Source organism: Bos mutus, chromosome X, assembly GCF_027580195.1.
Source record: "Bos mutus isolate GX-2022 chromosome X, NWIPB_WYAK_1.1, whole genome shotgun sequence".
Lineage (NCBI taxonomy): Eukaryota > Metazoa > Chordata > Mammalia > Artiodactyla > Bovidae > Bos > Bos mutus.
In genome coordinates this window covers 57,601,733-57,618,078 of record NC_091646.1, presented here as the reverse complement: position 1 = coordinate 57,618,078, position 16,346 = coordinate 57,601,733, and positions in this window count along the sequence as shown.

Here is a 16,346-nt window from a genome sequence, read left to right as displayed (position 1 = left end):
TTAATGTTTGTAACCTTGGACCCTTGAGTTAATTCTTTTTCTTGTTATAGCCCACCACACCTTTGCCCTATAGGAATGCAACTTTATCTAATGCTTTTGGAGGGTGGCGCCTGACTTTAGAATAATCACCTTTAGAGAAAAATAAGTTTCTTAAAATGTTAACAGGCCTCCGGGCCAGAAGATGATGCAAATCACCTAAACTTTTGCATATGATAAGTTTGCAGGAAGAAAGCCTGGCTTACTGCATGACTCTACCCCTTCCCCCATTATCTTCTATGCATAACTTAAGGTATAAAAACTACTTTGGAAAATAAAGTGCAGGACTTGTTCACTGAATCTTGGTCTCCCTATGTCATTCTTTCTCTCACCTTCTGGCTGAATTATTCAGCCTCTTTTCTCCACTAAATTTTCTCACTAAGCTATCCTTATTTAACCATTCTTTATATATTTAATTAACATTTAAATAAGCTGTTGTTTCCTGATCACAGATGCCATCTCTGCTTTGAATTCCCTGGATCCACAGGGACTGGACCCCGGCATCTAGGTTCATTTACCTCGTCAGAACTGACTCAAATGTGTTCTTTTTTATGGATGAGTAATATTCCATTGTGTATATGTACCACAACTTCTTTATCCATTCATCTGTTGATGGACATCTAGGTTGCTTCCATGTTCTAGCTGTTATAAATGGTGCTGCAATGAACAATGGGATACATGTGTATTTTTCAATTTTGGTTCCCTCAGGGTATATGTCTAGGAGTTGGATTGCTGGGTCATATGGTGGTTTTATTCCTAGTTTTTTAAGGACTCTCCACACCATCTTCCATAGCAGCCGTATCAATTTACATTTCTACCAACAGAGTACATCATGGGAAATGCCAGGCTTGATGAAGCACAAGCTAGAATCAAGATTGCCAGGAAAAATATCAGTAACCTCAGATATGCAGATGACACCACTCTTATGGCAGAAAGTGAAGAGGAACTAAACAGCCTCTTGATGAAAGTGAAAGAGGAGAGTGAAAAAGCTGGCTTAAAATGCAACATTCAAAAAACTAATATCATGGCATCCAGTCCCATTCAGTTCAGTTCAGTTCAGTCGCTCAGTCATGTCCGACTCTTTGCGACCCCCTGAATCGCAGCACACCAGGCCTCCCTGTTCATCACCAATTCACGGAATTCACTGAGACTCACGTCCATTGAGTCAGTGATGCCATCCAGCCATCTCATCCTCTGTCGTCCCCTTCTCCTCTTGCCCCCAATCCCTCCCAGCATCAGAGTCTTTTCCAATGAGTCAAATCTTCGCATGATAGGGAAACAATGGAAACAGAGACAGACTTTATTTTCTTGGGCTCCAAAGTCACTGCAGATGGTGACTGCAGCAATGAAATTAAAAACGCTTGCTCCTTGGAAGAAAAGCTATGACAGACCTAGACAGTGTATTAACAATCAGAGACATCACTTTGCCAACAAACATTTGTCTAGTCAAAGCTACGGCTTTTCCAGTAGTCATGTATGTATACAAGAGTTCGACCTTAAAGAAGATTGAACACCAAATAACTGATACTTTTGAACCGTGGTATTAGAGAAGACTCTTGAGAGTCCCTTGGACAGCAAAGTCAAACTAGTCGATCCTCAAGATTAATTTTAATCCTCGTATTTTATTAATTTTCAGTTCAGTTCAGTTTTGATGTTACTTTAAATGAGATTGTTCTTTTTATTTCTTTTTCAGACATTTTGTTTAGTGTATAGAATTGCAACTGTTTTCTGAATCCTGATTTTTAATCCAGAAGTTTGAATTTGTTGATAAGTTCTAGCATTTTGTAGTTGTTGTTGTTGTTGTTGTTGTTGTTGTTTTAGTGGAGACTTTATATATATTCATCTTCAAACAGAGAAATTTTGCTTCTTATTTCTTAACTTTAACATCTTTCTTTTTCACGCTAATTTCTCTGACTAGGACTTCCAGTACTCTTTTGGATAGGAGTGGTTAGAGTGGGCATCCTTGTCTATTCTCAATCTTAGAAGAAAAAATTTAACATGTCACTGTGGAGTATGATCTTAGCTATGGGTTTGACATATATAGCTTTTATTATTTTAATGTACATTCTGTCTATACTCTCTTGGTTAGCAGTTTTTGTCATGAAAGGCTGTTTTATTTTGTCAAATTCTATTTCTGCAACTACTAAAATGATCATATGATTTTAATCTTTCATTATACTAATGTGGTGTGGTGTATCACATTTATTGATTTACATATGTTGAAGTTTCCTTGCATTCCAGTGAAAAATTTCAATGATCATTGTGAATAATCACTTTAATGTCATTTTGATTAGTTTGCTAATATTTGGTTAAGAATTTTTGCATTTAATTTCATCAAGGATATAGTGTCTTTATCTGGCTCTGGTATCAGGGTAGAATGCTGGCCTTAAAAATGAATTTGGGAATGTTCTCTAATCTTCAGTATTTTGGAAGAGTTTAAGGAGAATTTGCACTAATTGTTATTTAAATATAAATTAAATTAATTTACATTAAATGTAAATTAAATTGTTATTTAAATGTAAATTGTAATTTACCAGTGAAACCATCTGGTCTTGGACTTTACTTTGTTGGGTGGTTTTTTACTATTTCCTTGCTCATTTCCTTGCTCATTATTGCTAATTTCCCTGCTAATTATTGGTCTGTTCAGATTTTCTCTTTCTTTATGATTCATCTTGGTAGGTTATATGTTTATAGAGTGTATCCATTTTTCTAAGTTATTCCATTTATTGGCATATAATTATTCAGAGCAGTCTCTTATAATCCTTTTTATGTGATATCTGTTGTAATGACTCCTCATTCATTTCTGATTTTATTTGAGTGTTCTGTCATTTTCCTTAGTCTAGCTAAAAGGTTTTACAATTTTATTTCTTTTTTTTTTTAAGTTCTCAGTTTCATTGATCTTCTCCAGTGTTTTTCAGGCCTCTATTCCATTTATTTATTATTTGATATTTGTTAGTTTCTTTTTTTTTTTTTTTTATAACTTTGGGTTTTCTTTGTCCTTTTTGTGGTAGTGTTAGGTTTATTTGAGAGCTTTCTTTTTTTCCTTAATGTAGGCGTTTCTTGCTATAAACTCACTCTCAGAACTGTTTTTGCTGTATCCTATAAGTTTTGGTATGTTGTATTTCCATTTCCATTTTCATTTGTTTCAAGATGTTTTTCAGTTTCACTTTTGATTTGTCTTTTGGCCCATTAGTCGTTCAAGATTTTGCTGTTTAATTTTTGTATATTTGTGAATTTTCCAGTTTTTCTCCCATTATCAATTTCTAGTTTCATGCCATTGTGGTCAGGAAGATATATGGTATATTTTCAATCTTCCTAAATTTGTTAGGACTTGTTTTGTGACCTAATGTGTGGTATATCTTGGAGAATGTTCCATGAGTACTCAAGAAAAATGTGTATTCTGTTGCTGATAAGTGGAAAGTTCTGTATATATCTGTTAAGGCCATTTGCTTTAAGTACAGCTCAACTCCAGTTTTTCCTAATTGATTTCCTGAATTGATAACCTATCCATTGTTGAAAGTGAAGTATTGAAGTGCCCTTTTATTATTGTATTGTTGTGTATTTCTCCCTTCATATTTCTTAGTATTTCCTTAATATTTAGGTGCTATTATTTTGGGTATACATGTATTTACAATCATTATTATCCTCTTGATGAATTGACTATTTTATCATTATATAAAGTGACCTTCTTTGTCACTTGTTACAGCTTTTGAGGTGAAGTCTATTGTATCTTATATAAGTATTGTTACAGTTTCTTTCTTTTGGTATTTCTATTCATTCATTTTGAGCCCATGTGAGTCTCTTATAGGCAGCATATAGTTGGGTCTCATTTTTCTATCCATTTAGCCATTCTATGCCTTTTAATTGGAACATTGAATCCATTTATATTTACAATAATTACTGATAGGTGGGAAGTTACAAAGGCCATTTTATTGTTTTCTGACAGTTTTGTTTTTCCCTTGTCCTCTTCTTCCTCTCTTCCTGCCTTCTTTTGTGAATTTGTTTTTCATAGTGGTATGCTTTGATTCCCTTCTCTCTATCTTTTGTGTATCAACTGTAGGTTTTTGTTTTGTGGTTAGCACAAGGCTCATATAAAGCATCTTTTATGTCTAACAGTCTATTTTTTGGCTTATCAGAACTCAATTCTGGAAATTTCCTGGTGGTCCAGTGATTAGGATTCCACACTTTCACTGCATGGAGCCTGTTCAACCGCTGGTTGGCAAACTAAGATCGTGCAAGCCATGTGGCATAGCCAAAAAAAAATAATAATAATAATAATTTCAATTGCATACAAAATCTCCACCCTTTTACTACCCCTTTTATGCTTTTGACATTACAATCTATTCTTTTAGTATATTTCCTCCATTAACTAATTATTTTAGCTATAGTTATTTTTAGTACTTTATATCTTTGGAGTCAGTACTGGAAATTCATTGTGTTTCTTTGGTTGTGTCCTATTTTCTTGATTTTTCATGTTCTTTGAAGTCTTACCTTGTTGTCTTCTCATTTGATGTAGCAATCACCTCCTCTAGTCCTAACTGACTGACTTCAAGAGAGAAATGCCTTTCATCATCTCTGCTAAGGATTCTCGGGTTTTCTCAGACCTTCTGTGGATAGGCCTGCTCCACACTCTTGGCTCCTTCCTGTGTCAGAATTCTTAAGCTTGTTTGTCTTTTCTTGAACCTGCAAAGCCAAGCCTAAGCACTGATTGCTTCCCTTTTGTTCTCCCAAGGTTGATGTTAAATGCTCAAGTTTGTGATCTCTCTCTGTCCCCCAGATTCAGGCCTGATATCTGCATGTGCAATATTTGCTGTCTGAAAAAAGGTCAATCTTATTTCCATCAAGAGTGCACACAGAGGTCTGATCACAGGTTGGGGAGTGTGTAGGGGTGAGCCTAACAGGGTCTTGTGATTGCCTTTAGACCAGTTTTTTTTTTTTTTGGGAGGGGGGGATTTGCTGGTGAGGTGATCTGAGTGGCTTTTGGGAGGCTCTCAATGGAGGCTGTGATGTGGCTAGTAGGATCCATGTCCCTTTGATACAGATGTTTCATTCAGAGCACTGGCTTCTGTTCTCCCAGCTTCTCACTGCCCCCAAGGCACATAGCTCATGACTCAGTACTCTGGAAGGGCAAGAGAGAAATGGGCCCCTTTGGCAGGATTCCACATGGCTGAAGTAGCCAAGTACTCATTCCCATGCTCTCATGTTCCCCTGTAGAGGAAATTACAAGCCAACAAAGGCTCTCTTTCACTGAGATGTGCCACTCTGGGGGAGGGGTAAATCAAAGTATTCCTTTTACCATTTCCAATGTATCACATCTTGGATTTTTATTTCACTCCTGTGGTATGCTGGAACTTCTCCACTGGACTCTTAGATTTCCACAAATGTCCTCTCATTTGTGGTTTATTGTCTAAATTAGTGTCCTCTGGAGGTTCCTAGATCATGGCTAAGAAGGGCTGGAGTTGGTTCAAGGACCACTTTAGGGTCCACATCTGGCACCGCGGTTTGCATACCTATTACCTAATGTGTAGGTAAGTAAGAATCCTTCCATGTTTCTTATGTATGGTACTAGATTCCACAGCTCCATCAAAGGTACTTTTGCTTGTGGGTAGATGCCAAATTTTGTTGTTGAGGGGTAGATACTTGCAAGGGACATCTTGTCCAGCCATTTTGCTGATGTCACTTTTATGTAATTTGGTTATAGCAGCCTGATTAGACTAAGACACTACCCATTTAGGTCACTCTTATTTAAGAAAATAGGACAATAACCAGTGTTGGTGAAGATGTAGGGAAATTAAAGCTCTCATGCATTGCTGTTGAAAATGTAAAATTGTATAGCTGTTGTGATAAACAATTTGGTGGCTCCAAAAAAAAAAAAAAAAAAAACCATAAACATAGAATTACCATATGACCAACCAATTCCATTTCTAAATATAAATACAAAGAATTGAACACAGAGACTCAGATACATGAACATCCATGTTCCTAACAGCATTGATCACAATAGACAAAAGGCTAAAACAGCAAAATGTCCACCAACAGATGAATGGATTAAATAAAATGTGGTATAAACATATAATGAAATATTGTTCAGGCTTAAAATGAAAGGATGTTCTAATATATGGTGCAACATGGCTGAACCTTGAAAGCATTATGCTAAGTGAAAGAAGCAGATACAAAAAGACAACTATTTTATGATTCCACTTATAGGAATTAAATAGAATGGGCAAATTCATAGAGACAGAAAGTGGAACAGAGGTTATCAGAAGAGAAAGGAAAGAAAGTAAAGACTTCTTGTTTAATGGGTACAGAATTCCAGTAAGGAATGATGAAAATTCTGGAAATGGATACTAGTGATGGTCGTATATATTGTTAATGTACTTAGTGCCATGAAATCACACACTAAAAATAGTTAAAATGGTACATATTGCATATTTTTTTTATGATAGTAAAAAGAAAAAATTTTTAAAGGGAAAGGGATTCTTTTTAAAATTATATTTTTTTCTTTTCTTTTAAGCAATCTCTGATGTTTGGCTCTGATGTTATGTGGTATAAAAGTTAAAATATCTAAAATGCTGATTTCAAAAGTTCCCTGGTAGTCTAGTGGTTGGGACTCCATGCTTCCACTCGAGGGAGCATAAATTCAGTCCCTGGTGGAGGAACTAAGATCCTGCATGCCATTCCATAAGGCCAATAACAATAATAATAAAATGCTGATTCCTAATGAATTTATTTCATTGTACCTTGGCATTTGTGGATACAGTTCCACTGCTGAGCTGAAAATGGAAAATGGATATATGCTATTAAAAAATAGACAGATAACAACTCTGAAACTGCTGTAGATGTATACTGTGATTGAACAAATAAGCATAAATGAATGATGAGAGTTAGGTTGCCCACTGTTGACAAGGGACTTTAAAAGGAAACAAAAGGAGAAGCCCAGAGTGATCCATGTGCTATTGGATTGTGCATGCATGAATGCTAAGTCACTTCAGTCATGTCTGACTCTTTGTGACCCCATGGATTGTAGCCTGTCAGGTTCCTCTGTCCATGGGATTCTTCAGGCAAGAATACTGGAGTGGGTTTCCAGGCCCTCCTCCAGGGGATCTTCCTGACCCAGAGATGGAATCCACATCTCCTGCATTGCAGGCAGATTCTTTACCCACCAAGCCATCTGGGAAGCTCCATGCTATTGGATTAGAGTTAGAGATCTCAGTATGAACTCATGCTTTGCTTAATAGATACATATGGATGAATATATGCATATTGGCCACCTCATGCGAAGAGTTGACTCATTGGAAAAGACTCTGATGCTGGGAGGGATTGGGGGCAGGAGGAGAAGGGGACGCTAGACGATGAGATGGCTGGATGGCATCACTGACTCGATGGATGTGAGTCTGAGTGAACTCCGGGAGTTGGTGATGGACAGGGAGGCCTGGTGTGCTGCAATTCATGGGGTCGCAAAGAGTCGGACACAACTGAACGACTGATCTGATCTGATCTGATGCATAACTGGGCTAGGATGTACACCTATATTTTCTTGCTCTGATAGCTGAGACTGCCTAGAAGCAATGACACCCCAATGAACACACTTAGTGTCTAAAAGTTCATACTTAATATCATTCTTCAATAAAAATAACAGTGAGTCTTTGGGGAAAAAAATGACTGACTGATTCATAGGCTGAAATAGGGAATATACAAGATGAGACTGAAGCATTTTGTAACGCCATAAAGTAAGGAAGTTCTCAACACACTCACAAAGGGGTAGTGGGGCCAATTGAAACAGCTTCCAATGGCCAAAACTTGAAATATATGAACAATAAAAGAAACTAGTATTGGATTATAACCCAAAATACAAAATAAGTATCCATGAATCCATATTGATATAAATGAATTATTGAATAAGTAAATAGACAAGTCTCTTTTGTATAAGAATTCTAAATGACTTATATACTGTCTTCAAGGAGATGAAGCATAACTCTTCATTCCTTAAGGAGGTTGTTACTGTGACTTGCTTCCAAAAAGTAGAGTATTAAAAGGGGAGAGGAGAGAAAGTAACCTTACAGGGGAGAACTCTGACAAACACAACCTTGACCACATTATTAACATCATCAGTAATAAGTAATAGATAAATGTATATCTTTGATATGATGTGATGAGAATGGCACTTCACTTCTGTGATTATCCTACCCAAAATTATAAACCCAGTCTAATCATGAGAAAAACATCAGACAAACACACCATGTTGTAAGGTGTCCCGTACCAAAACAGAGACCACATGTGATATTTAAGCTGACAGTCTTAATTAAGGTATTGACTGATGGCCAGCATTAACCTGGAAAAGGCAATGGCACCCCACTCCAATACTCTTGCCTGGAAAATCCCATGGACGGAGGAGCCTGGTAGGCTGTGGTCCATGGGGTCGTGAAGAGTCAGACAGGACTGAGCGACTTCACTTTCACTTTTCACTTTCATGCATTGGAGAAGGAAATGACAACCCACTCCAGTGTTCTTGCCTGGAGAATCCCAGGGACGGGGGAGCCTAGTGGGCTGCCATCTATGGGGTCGCACAGAGTCGGACACAACTGAAGCGACTTAGCAGCAGCAGCAGCAGCATTAACCACTAGACATGAGAGTAAACAAGCCTTGCAATGATTCCAACCTCCAGAATTCTAGAATTTCAGCTGAGGTTTCAGGAACTGTGGAACAGAAACAAACCATCTCCTCTGTATGCTGAATGCCATGTTACATAGAATCCATGAGCAAAATAACCTGTACAAATTAAGCTTGGGGATGATTTTCTATGCAGTCATAGAAAACAATCATAAAATATTTTTCCAACAACTTTATTGAGATATAATATATAGAGAGAGAGAATTAAAAATTGTCCTAATATTTTCTTCAAACTTATAATAGTTTTAGCTACTACATTTAGGTCTATGATCCATTTACAGTTTAATTTTTGTGTACGATATGAGGTAAAGGTAGAAGTTAATTTTTTTGTATGTGGATAACCAGAATCATTTGCTAAAAAAATTATATTTTTCCTCATTTAATTGCCTTGCAATCTTTGGGAAAAATCAATTGACCATAAAGCTAAGGGTTTATTTCTGGACTCTATTTTTTTTCCCATTAATCTATATATTTATTTTTAGGCCAATACCACACTGCCTTCATTACAGTAGTTTTATAGTAAGTTGAAGTTGGGTACCTTAAGTCCTACAGCTCCTCTCCTTTCCAAAATTGCTTGGATTTCTGGGTCTGGGTTCTTTGTGTTCCCATATAAAATTTTGGATCAGGTCATCAATTTCTTTGAAAAAAATCACCTGCTGAGATTTTGATAGGAATTGTGTTGAATATATTGGTCAACGTGGGGGATTTAAGTCTTAAGTTTTCTTTGCAATGTTGTGTAGTTTTCAATGTATATATGTCATATACTTCTTTTGTTAGTTATTTTTAGTTTATTCTTTTTGATGTTATAATGAATATAATTACATCTTACTTTCATTTTCAAATGTTCACTGCTCGTGTACAGAAACACGATTGGACTTTGTATCTTGTATCCTATTATCATTTTGTATGCTATTAGTTCTAATTTTTTTTGTAGACTACATGTAAGATCTTGCCACCTACAAATAGAGTTAGTTTCACTTCTTTTCAAATTTAGATGCCTGTTACTTAATTTCCTGTCCTTATTGCTCTGGCTAGAACATCCAGCAAATAGTGATGAGAATGTAAATTTTTCCTCTTTCCTGATTTAAGGGGGAAGCATTCAGTCTTTGATCATTAAGTATAATGTTAACCATAGGGTAAACATTGTTTCACTGTATATGAGGAGTCATTTGTCTCTTGTTCAAGATTTTGTTCTTGGCTTTCAAAAGTTTGACTACAATATGACTACATATGCACCCCTTTGTGTTTATCCTACTTGGAATTGAGCTTCACTGACCTGCCAATTAATATTTTTCACCAAACTTGAAAAATTTTTGATTATTTCTTCAAATATTTTTTTCTTTCTTGTCTCTTCTTAGATTCCTATTACATGTAAGTTGGCATGCTAGAAGTAGTCACAGAAGGTTCTGTTCATTTTCTTCAGTTTTTTTCTCTCTCTTTTTTAGACTGGATGACTCTTCTCTCTGCAATTTCAAATATGATGTTTGAGTAAATATAGTAAACTTTCATATCAGTTATTGTGATTTCACCTGAGCAGTTTCCATTTGGTTCTTTCTAAAGTTCCTTTTTTAAATTAAGACTTGCTCTTTTTTTGTATCATTGTCATCATGTGTTTGTACTTAGTCACTCAGTTGGGTCTGACTCTTTGTGACCCTGTGGACTGTAGTCAGTCAGGATTCTCCGCTCATGGGATGGGATTTTTTTCAGGCAAGAATACTGGAGTGGGTTGCCATTTCCTTCTCCAGGGGATTTTCCTGAATCAGGGATAGAACCTGTGTCTCCTGCATTGTAGATGGATTCTTTACCTGCTGAGCCATTGGGTTGTCATCCTGTTGTTGTTGTTGTTGTTGTTGTTCAGTCGCCCAGTCGTGTCTGACTATTTGCAACCCCATGAATTGCAGCATGCCAAGACTTTCTGTCCCTCACCACCTCCAAACTTTGCCCAAGTTCAAGTTCATTACATCAGTGATGTCATCCATTTCATCCTCTGACACCCTCTTCTCCTTCTGCCCTCAATCTTTCCCAGCATCCAGAACTTTTCCAATGAGGCAGCTGTTGTCATCACATTTTCCCTTAATTCATAAACAATGGTTCCTTTAATTCTTTGAACATATTTATCAGTGTTTTGAAGTCCTTGCCTGTTAAATCCAACATCTGGGCTCACTCGGGCAGTTTCTATTGAATTTTTCCCTGAGTGTGGGTCACTCTTTGCCATTTCGTGTCTTGTCATCTTATCTTTGAAAACTAGACATTTTATACAATGTATTGTAGCAGTTCTGGATTCTTTATTCCACTGAGAGTGTTGTTCATTTTGTTTGTTTCATTTATTTGTAGCCTTCCTGGGCTTAATCTGAAGAATTTGTCTCCTCCTGCTTTCTGGTCTCTAACTATTCTGCTTATTTTTTTTTGAATTTTATTTTTCCTTTTGAGTTTGGCTTCCTAGGAGTCACCTCTGTGTTTTCTTATTTTAATGGTCAGCTAATGATTGGTTAGAAGCTGTGCTCAACCAAGTTGAGTCAGTAAGGTATCCACCCACTGCTGATGGATTTGCATGTGATTTTAAGTATGTGTACAAATTCAGGCCATTTTCAGCTATTAATTTTTACCAGGTCTTCTCAGGTCTCCACATGCATTCATTCAGCCTCCTGGACAGCCAAGGATAGTTCTTCTATGCTTTTCTCATGACCAGAATTTCCCTATTAAATCTCAGCTTTTTAGTTTGTCTGCCACTGACCCCAACCAAGACTTCACCTTGAGGCTAGCATTGTTCCTGGCTTTCCTTGCTCATTTCTGCCAAATTTGGTACTTTATCAACAATATCATTGGATATAGGTTTTTCATCATCTATTCCAAACCAAGTTAGTCCCTTCTACCAGTAAATCTGCTGATTTTTCACTGCCAGCCCCATTGTGGTAGAACAACCTCATCTACCTCACCTGATATGGAGGTAGGATGGAAGTAGTTCCAGAAAAGAACACCATAGACTTTCACTGTTCATACCTGAAATTCAGTTTTTCATGAATTAATATTTCTTTCTTTTTTTTTCCTACTTGCTTCTGTTCAAGCTCTGAAATGGTGATTTTTTTTTTTTTTTTTTTTTTTGCTGCAAAAAGCTTTATTGTTTCCATTGTGTCTGAAACTTGAGAAATGGCTCCATCTTCTTGATGAGTTTCACCTCCTCATCTAGGAAGTGGTTCTCCAGGAAATCACAGATGTGGGGGTCTGCAAGGGCAGAACCTAGGACATGCAGATCCAAAAGGGCCTGGTTCAGCCTTTTCTCTATGAGAAGGGAGGCTTCCATAGCATCCTGGGTTTTACCCCACTCATCTTGGGATGGCTTCTGTACATCCAGGAAGAGGGCAAGGCCGCCGCTCTGGTTTTGCATATTCAAGAGACCGCTCTACACCCTCGCACTTCTCCTTGGCCAATTCGTGAAAAAAAGTGGCCCACACCCTCCAGAGCCACATTGTTGTGGTCAAAATAGAAGCCCAGAGAAAAGTAGGTATAGGAAGCCTGCAGGTGCATGTAGAGCAGGTGGTTGATGGCGGCCTCTACCTTGGTGGAATAATTCTGACGAATCTTGGAGCTCATGGTAATAAGGAGTTAAGCTCAAAAAGTGATGGCTGGCCCTGGTGATCATGGACAGCTGAGTGGCTGATTCTGAAGGTTGCAACTGGGAAAAAGGTTGAAGGCTGGTCCGCTGATGGAGCAAGGGACATCCCTGGGTCTGTTCTGTCCAAGCATTGTTGAAGCAAGACACAGATCTGCAGGACCAAGAACTGCACTTCGATGACTAGTTTTTTGAACAATGTTGTTGAGTTTTACAGTTGTTTTGGGGCAAAGGAATTTTGTTGTCTTCATCACTACATCATAGCCAGAAGTCCCCATGTTTCGTTTTTAAAACAACCTATGGTTTTGAACTTTCATTAGTTCAGATGGCTTCTACCTAATTAGTCTGAACTAGTAAGATACTAGTAAGATTTCAGTGCATCAAATATTTGTTGAGCACCAACAATGGGCTTGACTAGATTTACATCCCTAATTACAAGTCCAAACATAATAACTTCTCCTAGTATTACAATTCAATGTGTCTAAATAAAATAGAATCATGGTTCTGGAGCTTTAATGTTCTTACAAATCACCCAGATCACCTGTTAAAAATGTAGATTCCTGGACAACAGGAATTTATTTGTAGGTTCATATTTAGCAGATTTAGGATAGAACTCAGGAAGTTATATTTTAAACAAGATTCCAAAATAATTCTGGTGCAATTGGTCCAAGGACTGTACTCAAGAAATACTAATTAAGAATCATACCTGAATAAAAAGTGGGCATGTATTCTTCCTATACTTTTATTAATATATCCAGGTAATTGAGACTGAAGTATTTTACTTTGCTTTTTGTTACACTCATATCATATGTGCCCTTATCACATCAACAGTTTGATCATACTGCTGGTAGTATATTGTGTTAGCTATGGTTTTGTCTTCTCAATATGACTTTCTCCCACCCCATTCCTCCTCTAGTACTAAAACCTTTTTTGGGGGTCAGATTGACTCCTCTAACTGACCACGGGAGTGGTAAGACAATGGGCATTTCCAGTAGTATTTCATCCCCTTGACCCAAATGTTTAGTTCAGGAATGGGCAAGTGATCTTAGCCAGTCACTGAGGGAAATTTCTAAAACTTTTACTGGAACTTGAGTAAGAAATTCTATCTCTGCAGTTGAGAGATATAAAGATGGTAGAAACCTATACTTGCTGCTACCCTAGGAGATTTTCCAAAAGATGACATACACACACAGGAAATCAGAGTCAAAGAGGGAAAGTGAGAGCTATCCTTTCAGTGTCTGGAACCAGATCTGCCTAAAGATCTGGACTTTCAGACGTCTGTTTGTACAAACCAATAGATTTCTCTCTTGTTTGAACTAGTTTGAGTTGAGATATCCTTCACCTGAAACTGAAATTGTCAAAACAAAACTTGCCTTTGAGTAGAATTTCTCCAATTATACCATCAATCCCCTGCTTCTGATCACACACAGATACACATACATACCTATTCTCCCTTTGTCAGAAGTTCTGGGACTAGTTTCTGTATTAAAGACATACCAGATCTCTGTTTCTCAGATCTTAATACAAATTTACCAAGATATAATTTTAATAAAAATAAACACTAATAACTAATGGCCATAGATATAGAAAAGATTTTAATTCCCCAATTTAGCCCAAACTCTACTCTTTTGAATGCTCAATATTTCATCCTTAATAAATGAAAAGGTGGAGGCATCCAAGATGGTGGAGAAATAGGATGGGGAGATCACCTCTCTCCCTACAAATACATCAGAAATTCATCTCCATATGGAACAAATCCTACAGAATATCTTCTGAAAGCTGGCAGAAGACCCCAGACTTTCAAAAAGGCAAGCCAATCTCCTTAGAAGAAGGTAGGTTAAAAGATGAAGATAAAAAATGAGACAAAGGATTTCAGGATGGGAACCTGCACTTCAGTGAGGGAGTTGTGAAGGAGTAAAAGTTTCCACACACTCAGAAACCCCCTCAGGGTTGGGGGCAGGAGGGAGCTTTGGAACTTCAGAGGGGAGTTCAGCAACAGATGCTCAGAAGACAAAACAGAGAGAATTCACTACAGAGATCATTGCCGAACAGCACTTCTCAGAAGAGAAGTGGTGCGCACAGCTGTGAGTAGGGGCAGAGTGCTGAAGCTCAGTCAGGTTCAGGTATCTGACCCTAGGGAGAGGACCAGAGTTGGCTGCCGCAAGGATACTCTGAGGGGGCTGGTGAGATGCAGCTGAGGGAGTCTAGGGTGGGGACGGGGCATCTCAGAGAGGCAGGAAATTGTAAACACCAGGAAACTCTGACTTCACCAGCGGCCACCAAAACTAGCAAAACTGGTAGGAGCACCACCAGCAGAATTGGACATGACTGCAGTTTATGATCCCAGAGGAGGAAACGTAAGCCATTAGCCAATGCCAAAGCAGCTACCACCAGGCTGTGAGCAGGCACAGGTTACTGCCCACACCTTACTGGGAGCCTAAGCAACTTGGCCTTTTCTAAGGACCCATGACCTGGGGCCAATTCTTCTGGGAGAGTACACAACCCAGCTGACTATAACAACATTCAGCAGGTTTCTACGACCTCAGGCACTCCCTGTTCCATCCCAATTGTGGCTGACATACCCTTCCCTCTCCCCAGCCCAAGTGATCAAGTGAGCCCTAATAAGTCTCAGTCTTTTGCCCCCTCTTGCCTGGATGGGGGGCAGACAGCAGAGGGCAGCCTACAAGCAGAGCTGGGTCCAAAACCAAAGTGGAACACCAGGGGCTGCGTGACTGAAGAAGAGAAAGGGTATTAGCACCTGCAACCACAGGTGCAATGGATTAAATCCCCACAATTACCTTGAGACTGTGGACTTTGGGGACAACTGTGGAATTTGGGAGCAAGTACAAGCTGGAGTAAGGCCAGATCTGAGACTGAGCAAACCCCACACTGCCCACAACAGGTCCAGAGACCTTCCTAGAAATATTGGAGGACTTTCTGAGTAGGCAGATGGACTGGAATACATTATGTGGAGTGGAAAAAAAAAGAGGAATCATGAGGACCTTCTTCTTACCACCACTTTCTATATAATTTCCCCCCTTTTTTCTTTTTCATATTGTTCTAAGGTTGCTCTTTCTATATTATTCCCTTAATTTTAATTTTTTATAACCTACTCTTTCCTTTTGTAAAGCATCTTAGTTTAAACAAATTCATTTTATTTTATTTACCTCTTTTATAGTACCCTTTAGCTATATTGCATTTTTTCTATGTTCTAAATTTTGTGTTTTTGAAAGTCTGGTTTTTGGTATTCATTTTTATGTATGGGTTTATTTATTGGTTTGATTGTTCTCTTCTTTTTTGGCTCCTGTTTTTATCATCTTTTCTCTCTTATCTTTGAGAGTGTGAGTTTCTTGGGTGTTCTAGACTATTGAGTGTTGCTTTCATCAATTATCTTGGGGTGTTGTCTTCTGTGCTGTGTAGCCAAAGAAGTCTTGCTGCTACAGTAAAGGGTTTAGCCTGAAGCCCCAAGGTAAGAGACCTGAATTGAGGACTTTGGACCAGAGAAATACCAACCCCATGGAATCAGCAGGAGCTCTCCCAAAGGCCTCCATCTCAACACTAAGACCAAGCCCTACCTAAAGGCCAGCAAGCTCCAGTGCCAGATGACCTTTGCCTATCCTTCAGCAAAACAGGAACATAACATTGCATATTAGCAGACAAGCTGCCTAAAGCCATACCAAACCCATAGACACCCCAAAACACACTACTGAATATGGCACTGTCCTTCAGAGAGAAAAAATCCAGCTTCATCTATCAGAACACAGGTATGAGTTCCCCCAACCAGGAAATCTTCACAAGGCACTGGTCCAACTCCACTCATGGGGGTGAGACTTCACAATTAAGAGGAACTATGGCCCACCAGACTGCAGAAAGGAAACCAAAAACACAGTAAATTAACCCAAATGAAAAGACAGAGAAACATGCAGCAGATGAAGGAACATGGTAAAAACCCACAAGACCAAAAAAATGAAGAGAAAATAGGCAGTCTACCTGAAAAAGAAATCAGAGTATTGATAATAAATATAACATA